At 44.9% G+C, this 10078-nt stretch overlaps 1 long non-coding RNA gene across 2 annotated transcripts; it reads left to right on the top strand.

Moving 5' to 3' along the window:
- Positions 1-5694: 5694 nt before the first annotated feature.
- On the top strand, positions 5695-10072 carry LOC307219427. Of its 2 annotated transcripts, XR_013840408.1 has the most exons (4): positions 5695-5755; positions 6046-6128; positions 7680-7784; positions 9736-10072. It is a non-coding gene; the product is annotated as an uncharacterized lncRNA (long non-coding RNA). The 2 variants fall into 2 exon arrangements; XR_013840409.1 differs by lacking the exon at positions 5695-5755 and having other exon boundaries at positions 5883-6128.
- Positions 10073-10078: the final 6 nt, after the last annotated feature.

Below are 10078 nucleotides of genomic sequence, written 5' to 3'. Positions count from 1 at the left end.
TTCACGCCTCAGGGAGTCACTAAATAAGACAAATTAAATGGGTTTCCATTATTACTATAGGGACTAAACATCATTTTAAGTAGAGCAGTGAATCGTAAGCTCAGGATATAGTATCGGGGGGTTGGTGTCAAAAGCCACCTGCAGAGGCCCACATCTCTGTCGGAGGACCCCTGGCAACTCTTACAGCTTTCCAATTATGGAGGGAGGGGCCCACCAAGCCACTTGTCTAATACCTGCCCCCTAAAAAAGCAGACACAGATTTTAGGGGGCTGCTCCATGATTCACCCACCCACACATCCTTAGGAGCAAACATCAAAGGCCCGGGTTGGCTTGGGTACCAGGTTCAAAGTCCATGACATCTTTGGTGTTCTGCAATTGGAGTGATCACAGGCCAGTGTTTCCCAGTTGTCTGTGTTTATACTACTTTTTTATTAAAATAAAAAAATTCCTTCCAGTAGCACCTTAAAGACCAACTAAGTTAGTTCTTGGTATGAGCTTTCGTGTGCATGCACACTTCTTCGTATCTGAAGGTTTCGTGTGCAAGCACACTTCTTCAGATACGAAGAAGTGTGCATGCACACGAAAGCTCATACCAAGAACTAACTTAGTTGGTCTTTAAGGTGCTACTGGAAGGAATTTTTTTATTTTGTTTTGACTATGGCAGACCAACACGGCTACCTATCTGTAACTACTTTTTTATTATTTGCCTTCTGAGAGTCTTCAAATCTCTTTTGTTGACCACCAGCATTACGCTTTCCATTTTTAAGTTCTGTAAATCCGGGACTGTCCTTGGAAAATAGGGACACTTGGAGGGTCTGGCTTGGCACATTTTAAGTGTTGTCTTACTAGTTTTAAACAGGTCTAAGCTGCTGGCAGTCATCCAAGGCAATACCGAGAGGCTGATTGAAAGAAGACAGCTTTTACCAACAAAAGAAAAGTGGCAGATGAAAACGATGGACTTTGCAGAACCGTCAAAACAGAACCAGCAAGATAAAGTATTCCAAAAAGACTGGAATAAATTTATATTATATTTGAAAGGCAACTGTAAGCAATTAACATCATTAGCAGGGTTATTGAAGATTTGTAAGATGAATTAATTATAAATGAATGAATGAATTAGGGATGCAGGTGGCGCTGTGGTCTAAACCACTGAGCCTAGGGCTTGCCAATCGGAAGGTCAGCAGTTCGAATCCCCGCGCTGGGGTGAGCTCCCGTTGTTCAGTCCCAGCTCCTGCCCACCTAGCAGTTCGAAAGCACGTCAAAGTGAAAGTAGATAAAAAGGTACCGTTCCGGTGGGAAGGTAAATGGTGTTTCTGTGCCCTGCTGTGGTTCGCCAGAAGCGGCTTAGTCATGCTGGCCACATGACCCAGAAAAACTGTCTGCAGACAAACATCGGCTCCCTCGGGCAGTAAAGCAAGATGAGCGCCGCAACCCCAGAGTCGTTCGTGATTGGACTTAACTGTCAGGGGTCCTTTACTTTTACCTTTTTAAGATGAATTAATTACCTATTCAGGTTGATTAATTTAATATTTTAAGTAATGATATAACAAGAATAGGAAAGGAAATGCAAAAAAGTAAAATTTAATATTGTAAACCGTTAGGGTGGAGGGAGGGAAGTCATTTAGGCTTGGTTGAGCCAAGAGATTTAATAAGATGATATGATGTTACATATTGTGATTATATGTAAAACAAATAAAAATCATTTTGACAAAAAAAGAAAGAAGGCAGCTTTTATATGCTGATACCCATGAACCCTATTCACTTTAACTCCATGTATGTTGCAAGCTCTCTTTTATGATTTTGTTGAAATACTATGTATGTTACTAAGGCAACAATAGCGTTGACGTTTATGGTATAATTGGTAGATAATGCTGACTGATAGCAGCTTATATTGGAATGAACCGTGCTATCCATTCTTCCATAAGGCTTTCCTCTCTCATAGTTAATAAGTTGACTAGATCCTACAAAAGGGGAAGGAAAGTGGGTTTTTCAACTCTATGCGCCAAGTGTGCTGGACATGTTCGGCTGTGGTCTAAACCACCGAGCCTCTTGGGCTTGCCGATTGGAAGGTTGGTGGTTCGAATCCCACCAACGAACTGAGCTCCTGTTCCTCTGTCTCAGCTCCTGCCAACCCAGTAGTTCAAAAGCACACCAGTGCAAGTAGATAAATAGGTACCGCTGCGGCAGGGAGGTAAACAGCGTTTCCGTGCACTCTGGTTTCCGTCACGGTTTCCCATTCCGCTAGAAGCAGTTTAGTCCTGCTGGCCACATGATCCAGAAAGCTGTCTGTGGACAAATGCCAGCTCCCTCGGCCTGAAAGCAAAATGAGTGCCACAACCCCATAGTCGCCTTTGACTGGACTCAACCACCCAGGGGTCCTTTACTTTTTACATTTACCCAGTGCCAGATTTACATATAAGCTAAACAAGCTGGTGGTGCTGTGGGTTAAACCACAGAGCCTAGGACTTGCCGATCAGAAGGTCGGCAGTTAGAATCCCCACGATGGGGTGAGCTCCTGTTGCTCGGTCCCAGGTCCTGCCAACCTAGCAGTTTGAAAGCACATCAATGTGCAAGTAGATAAATAGGTACCACACCAATGGGAAAGTAAATGGCGTTTCTGTGTGCTGCTCTGGTTCGCCAGAAGAGACTTAGCCATGCTGGCCACATGACCCAGAAGCTGTACGCTGGCTCCCTCGGCCAATAAAGCGAGATGAGCATCACAACCCCAGAGTCGGTCACGACTGGACCTAATGGTCAGGGGTCCCTTTACCTTTAAACAAGCTATAGCTTAGGGTGCCACTCTCTCCCCCCCCCAAAAAAAATTCACTATTAATATACTTCTTAATTGTATTTCAGTTCAACAATTACTTTGATAAAATACATATTTTGTTATGTGCAAATGGCTTTAGGTACCTATTAGGTCCATCAATTACCATATAGCATATATTCAGCACAAAAAACAGAGACAATTTGTTGTTGACAAAGGACAGCTGGACATATAAAGGGCCCCATTATCTTCAGTAGCTTAGGGCCTCATCAAACCAAAATCCGGCCCTGCCTTTACCTATACCCAAATATTTGTGCATTGCTTTGTGGACTGAGGGCTATTCTTCAGAATGGTGTTTAAAGCGGCTTCATAGCACATGAAATGGTGTGGATGTGTCCCTGGCCTCCCTCACCCCACAGCCCCTTATTATTGAGAAATCGAAAAGCTTTCCCCATGCAAATCTCTTGGAAACAATGTATTTCATCTGGAAAATTATTTAATAAAGATTACTTTTTATTAAAACCTTTGAATGTGTTTGAACTGTGTTTGATTCAACACATTTATTTCAATATACAGTTGTACCTTGGTTTTCGAACTTAATCCGTTCTGGAAGTCCGTTCTTAAACCAAAGCGTTCTTAAACCAAGACGTGCTTTCCCATAGCAGCAGGGGACTCAATTTACAAATGTAACACACTCAACAGGAAGCAAAACATGTTCTGCATGCAAGGCAAAGTTCACAAACCAAAACACCTACTTCCGGGTTTGCAGCGTTCTTAATCGAAGTTGTTCATAAACAAAGTTGTTCTTAAACCAAGGTCCCACTATATAAGTGTCAATAGACTGACCTTTTAAATAGGAAGCTACTCTTTATGTTTCTAAGCAATTTTTTTACCTTTCAATTAATTCACCAATTTTATAATGGCTCTTAGTACCATTAAATAATGCCTTACAGTGGTACCTTGGTTTACGAACTTAATCCGTTCTGGAGTCTGGTCTTAAACCAAAGTGGTCTTAAACCAAGGCATGCTTTCCCATAGAAAGTAATGGAAAACGGATTAATCCGATGAAAAACAACCCCTAAAACAGCAATTTTACATAAGTTTTACTGTCTAACGAGACCATTGATTCATAAAATGACAGCAATAGACCAGGCTGCAATCTATTACCCAGTACAGCAAGACGAATGCCTCGAAAGACAAAAAACTCGCAAAACGAAAGAGTTTTTCGTTTTTTGAGTTGCCTCGCAAGACGGATTTCCCTATGGGCTTGCTTTGCAAGTCTTGCAAGTTTGTTTCCTTTGTCTTGAAAGTTTGTTTCCTTTTTCTTAAAACCGTGCATTCACTTCGAGGAGCAACTCATAGCGGTGTGGTAGCCTTTTTTGAGGTTTTTGAAGACTTTGGTGATTTTTGAAGCTTTTCCAAAGTCCGTGCTTCGCAAGACGAAAAAATCGCAAGACGAAAAAACGCGCGGAACGAATTAATTTCGTCTTGCGAGGCACCACTGTATATAAACCCTTACCTTGCCCATGCCATCCTGTGAGGGAATGCTGTGGCAGTCACTTCTTGTCAGTGAAGCTCAGATGCAGAAGGCAGAGAGGAGGGGGAGAGCAGCTGTAATCTGAGCTCGTTAAGCAAAGGGGGGGGGCAAGCTGCCAACAAAATTCTGTTTTATTTTTTACCTATGCTAGAAAGACCACAGCAGGTTGCAAAGAATTTCGTTTTATTTTTTCAGTAACAGCAACACTCCTGAATCGCCCTCCCTCTCTGCAGCAGCTGGAGAGATAACCCTAACATACAAGAAGTCATATAAAACTTGTCAATAAATAATAGGCACAGATAAATGAACAAACAGGCTTTAGTCCAAGGGGTTAGGATGCAGCTTTTTTTAGGGCAGTGTCCCCTCCCCTCTCCACAGGTGGTTTAGAAAAGACTTGATTCCTCTATGTCAGAGATGGAATATTTAGCTTTCTGGGCCTTGCAGAGCCTGGGAGCTGTTTCCCATCCGTCTCTTGGCCTCTGCCATGTTGACTCCTTTGAGCTCTTAAAATGCCCGTGCAGACCACTTTCTCAGGCAGGTTTGTCAGCAGCGCTGTGTTTCTGCCAGCACCTCCTTAATTTTGCTAGCCCCTGCTGCCAAAAGAAACCCAGCAAAGAGGCTTGTAGCAGCCGTCCCCAACTTGGTGCCTTCCAGATGTTGTTGGCCCAACTCCCATCATCTCTGACCGTCGGCTATGCCGATGGGAGTTGGATTCCAACAGCATCTGCATTGCTATCCTGTGCAAACGAACCTGTTTGCCTGGGATTTTTGGGTGGGCAGGAAGGTGAAGGGAATTTTGTTGCTGCTGCTGCAGATGAAAGTCCAGGTGGTTCATGGAGCGTGCTCTGCTTTTATCTGTTTTGTATAAGCCATGTTGGATCGGTTTTATTCTTGTGTTTTATTATAATGTAAGCTCCCCTGGAATCCTTGGAAGAAAGGCAGGTTAGAAATTCTCTCATAAGTAAAAATTGCAGCGGGAGACTTAAAAAGCATTAGTTAGCAACCTGGGAGCAGACGTTGTCTGCCCAAGGAAGTTACTTGTTTGTGTGCAGGTGTCATTCGGAATAAATAACAAGATGAAATAGGAAAAGATCTTTTTTAATAATTCCAGTAATTTAGCTTTAGTATGTATAATGGGACATGAATCCAATATCTCCATTCAGACCAGGTCTCTCCATAGTTTTTAGTTTCGTAATGAGTTGTAATTCAACAACTTCTCTTTCAAGTGTATTTCTAAAATTCCTCTGCAATAAGACAGCTACTTTAAGCTCTTGTATAGAATGCAATTAGAAGCTAATTTTGCTCATCTATCCCTTTAAGAATCCCTTGCCCTTCCCTGTGGAACCAACTGGCCATAAGAGTCTTCAACAGTTATAAGGCTGAAGTATCTGAAGTGTGTATTACACACAAAAGCTCATACCTTGAAAACTTATATTGAGTTGATCTTTAAGGTGCCACTGGAATTATTTTTAGTGTATTTTTTATCTTTGTTGGAAGCCGCCCAGAGTGGCTGTGGAAACCCAGCCAGATGGGCGGGGTACAAATAATAAATTATTATTATTATTATTATTAAAAAAGATTTTTTCATCTTGTTATTTATTACGACTATCACAGATCAACATGGCCTTCCACCTGAATCTGGTGTCATTCGTAGTTGACCCCTCCCACGCACACTGTCATAGGCGACTTATTCCGGTTTTCAACGTCAGCTTTGGATCTCAAAACGTTCTGTTTATCACAGCTGATTCCTCTGTTTGTCTTTATTGGAATTGGAGGGACCGGCCTGTGCACCATGCGCCTTGCTCTTCGCAACCCTGATGTCAGGTAAGTGCCACCCCTCAGGGCAGGATCAGCCCTTGGCCTGGTGCTGACAACTGACATCCCCGCAAAACCACGTCACGTGCTCCCTGCCTCCCAGTGGCCCCTGGGTGTCCTTGACTGATGGATGCAAGGCAGCGCTTTTGAATGGGACCTCAGCTGGACTCCCATCCGTGGCAGCTACCCACTAATTTACGCAACTCAGAATTAATCCCAGGGATCCGTGGCCTGATAGGATGGGAGTGAGCTTGGCTTCTTTTCAGAAGCGACACTGCCACTGAAGAGCATCTGGGGACCCAGTGGCAGGGACTGGTGGCCTGGCTGGGCCAGGCTGATAAGCACCCTTCCAAGCTCCTTGGGGGCAGAGCTTTTGCCACTTCTTTAAGTGTTGCATCTTAAAGCACAACCTGAATAAAATATGACCTGCTGTGCTCCAGAGGTAGTATAATAATAATAATAATAGTTATAAAACAAATTATAAAACTACAATAAAACATGAGCGTCAGCTTCTTAGCTTTAGAGTAAGAAAACCAACCATATAAGCATTGCCATTCCTCAGCCGAGTTGTATGCAAGGCATTGCAATGAGCGGTACAGCATAGCTAAAAGGGTATTTGGAAAGAGAGTAAAGCCAATGAACTGTCTGAGCAGAAAGCACAAAGTCTATCAGGAACCTGTCATGGAGAAAGTGTAGTCTTGGGTTGCCAGCATCGAGTTCTGTCCAGCACTGCCTCACAAACTTGCCGCTGTCTCTGGTCTGCGGCGTAGCGTGGGTTGTCAGCACCCGGGGCAAGGCAAGTAATTTGCGCCCCCTAACCCGGGGCACAGGGACGCAGGTGGCGCTGTGGGTTAAAGCCTCAGCGCCTAGGGCTTGCCGATCGAAAGGTCGGCGGTTCGAATCCCTGCGGCGGGGTGCGCTCCCGCTGCTCGGTCCCAGCGCCTGCCAACCTAGCAGTTCGAAAGCACCTCCGGGTGCAAGTAGATAAATAGGGACCGCTTACAAGCGGGAAGGTAAACGGCGTTTCCGTGTGCGGCTCTGGCTTGCCAGAGCAGCGATGTCACGCTGGCCACGTGACCCGGAAGTGTCTCCGGACAGCGCTGGCCCCTGGCCTCTTAAGTGAGATGGGCGCACAACCCCAGAGTCTGTCAAGACTGGCCCGTACGGGCAGGGGTACCTTTACCTTTACCTTTTAACCCGGGGCAAGGCAAGTAATTTGCGCCCCCTAACCTGTGGATTTGCGCCCCCTAACCCTAACCCCCAGATGTTGCGCCCGGTGCAGCCGGCCCCCCCTGCACCCCCCACGCTACGCCACTGTCTCTGGTGCAAGGCAGTGAGAAGCTGCCCTTGCATTTAGGTAACAGTGTGTTAACTGGCTTTTAGGGCTTTTACAAATACTTGTGGTACGGTGGCCTTTATTTACTTCCCACATTATAAAAGAAGTGTGCTCTTCTGGTGGGACTGAGGAGGCCATGATTGTTAAATTTGGTGGGAACCATGTGCCAACAGTTGGGCAGAGCGTTACGCTTTATGCTGTATGTTTTTCTTCTTCTTACAAAGATGTACTCCTTGCTGTCTGCCTGTTTTCACATTTTTCTGCCTGGCTGGGAGAAAAAGAGCAACCCAGAGCCTTGGAACAAGCTGTGACCCAACCACCAGTACAAGGTATGGTAGGAAATACTTAACTAGGGTTATGATGCTGGTTATCTTATAGGCCAGAGATGGGGAGCCTGGTGTCCAGCAGAGATTGTTGGGACTCCAACTCCCATCAGCCCCATCCCTGAAATCTACGGAAGATGGGCTACTAATAATAATAATGGCCATTTAGTGGGAGGAATAATAAGCTTCCGCTTTGGAAGGCCTGGTGTGTGTGATCACAGCATTTGGGGTTCGACTAGATGACCCTTGGGCTCCTTCTATGATTCTTCATTCTCCTCTCCATTTCAATCTGACTGAATAAGCAGGATAGATCCCTGAGTTTCTGCCATTGACTTGTGGTTCTTCCTGCAAAATTGCTTTTAAGCCCATTAAAGTTGAATGATTAGACTGAGATCCTTTCCTGCCATGTCCGAGTCACCTTCAATGGTAGCCCCACGTAGAGTGCATGGTAGTAGTCCAAGCTGGAGATAACGCTTAATCGTGCTGCCCTCTTTCAGTTCTATGCGGTGAATGCAGACTATGAGAAGCTGAAAAAAGGAGCGCCCAGATATCAGAAGAGCAAGTGAATCTGGGAGCTATAGTTTGGGTCTTTGGGTTTGATGCTTTTATAACTGGATCTGTATGGAACTGGCGGAAATGACTGGCAGAATTCGAGACCTGGGAGAAGAGTCGGTAGAAGAAGATTGGAAGAAATTTAAAGACTATCTACAGAAACATTGTAAAATTAAGGAATGTTAGAAGGATGTTGGAATGAAGTTATGTGGTTTTAGCAGTAATGTTACAAAGGAGTATGTAAAAATGGATTGTTAATAGGTGAGAATGTAAAGTTATAATATATTAAGATAAATTATTAAGATAAAAGCAAAAATGGAAAGGATTTGCTGAAATCGCTAATTGAACTAGAATACAAAAAAGGGAGGTGTGAGGAGGTCAGGGAAACAAGTAAATGAAAGACAAGACATGGAAATGTTGATTTGTTTTTAATTGTTTTTACTTTTCTGTATTTTGTATTTTTTGCTTCTTTTTCTTTTTTTTCTTATTCTTGTAACTTTTTTGAAACTTTAATAAATATTATTTAAATATATATATAACTGGATCTGTAATGGCTATTAGTCAAATACAATAAATGATTGATTGATTGATTGATTGATTGATTGACTGATTGGTGAAAAAGTGCTTTTTACTGCGATGCTAAGTTTCTCTCTGCATGCCATTCCTTGAACAGCAAAGATAAGGCTTGCTTTCATTGCTCTGTTCATTTGTGCATTTGACTAGTGTTATGTGGAGGGAAATGCAGCCCCTGGGCTGAAAAATGTCCCCCTCCTGCCCCCTTGGATGTCCAGTGTGGCCTTCACAGATATAGACACAACTTGGGGGAAGGTGTTTTGGCTGCTGAGCTGCGCCCCCCGCCCCCATTGTGAGGGCTGAGGCTGTGATGGTGACGCCTCCCCACCTGCTGCCATTGTCTGTGGGTTGACTGTGATGCCACAAAAACATTTGGCAGCTGAGCAGGTATAAATGTGGGCCAAGGCGCAAGCCTCAGCAGTTGCCCTCCCCAGAGAGAAATGGGCAGCTCGGTGGCACCCAGCCCTGGTGGTCTCCTGCCCCGTGGCAGCAGCTGACAAGTGGAAGGAGGCAATCGCCGGGTGCTGGGATGCTGTGGAGCAAGGAGAAGGCAAGTACAAAGTTCACTTGCTGGTGGGATCGCTACCTGAAGGCGACGGATATTCAGCTCTGAAGCTGGTTGATGTCTGGCAATGGACCTGGTGAGGCTGCAGCTGGTTGTTGGAAGAGTTTGCGTTCAGGCTAGTGGATGCCGTGAGGCTACGCTGGCTGAGATGGATGCAAAGTGGTTTGGAAACCTTGTTTGTTAACAGGCAGCCAAACAGAGGAGGTGTCTGGGGGGACGCTGTTGGATGGGGGCCATCCCACTCACCTGTTTGCCATTGCCTTACAGGGATGTCCGGAGCTGGTGAGGTTTTCCCCAAGTCCAAAGTCATGAAGAGAACAGCAGGACGTCCCTATTTACATCGGAGAAATGAATGCGAAATACTGGCAGTGAGCAATGGAGAAGGCCATGGCCGTACCTGAGAGAAGGAGCTTTGAAGCGAGACTGCAGGCGGACATCTGCTGCATTGCAAGTGATGGGGCACTGGGGAGAGATAAGAAAATGAGGGAGGAAACATTAGGCCACATTAGGCGCACCGTGCATTGGAAGTGCTATGAAGACGCTTTGAACAGGAATGGCTTCCCCTCAGGGATTCTGGGAACTGTAGTTGGTTAAGGGGACAGAGAGTTGT

Source organism: Podarcis cretensis (genome assembly GCF_951804945.1).
Source record: "Podarcis cretensis genome assembly, chromosome: 6".
Taxonomy (NCBI): Eukaryota; Metazoa; Chordata; class Lepidosauria; order Squamata; family Lacertidae; genus Podarcis; species Podarcis cretensis.
The sequence above is the reverse complement of the archived record's forward strand: the minus strand, read 5'-3'. Positions and strand labels throughout refer to the sequence as shown.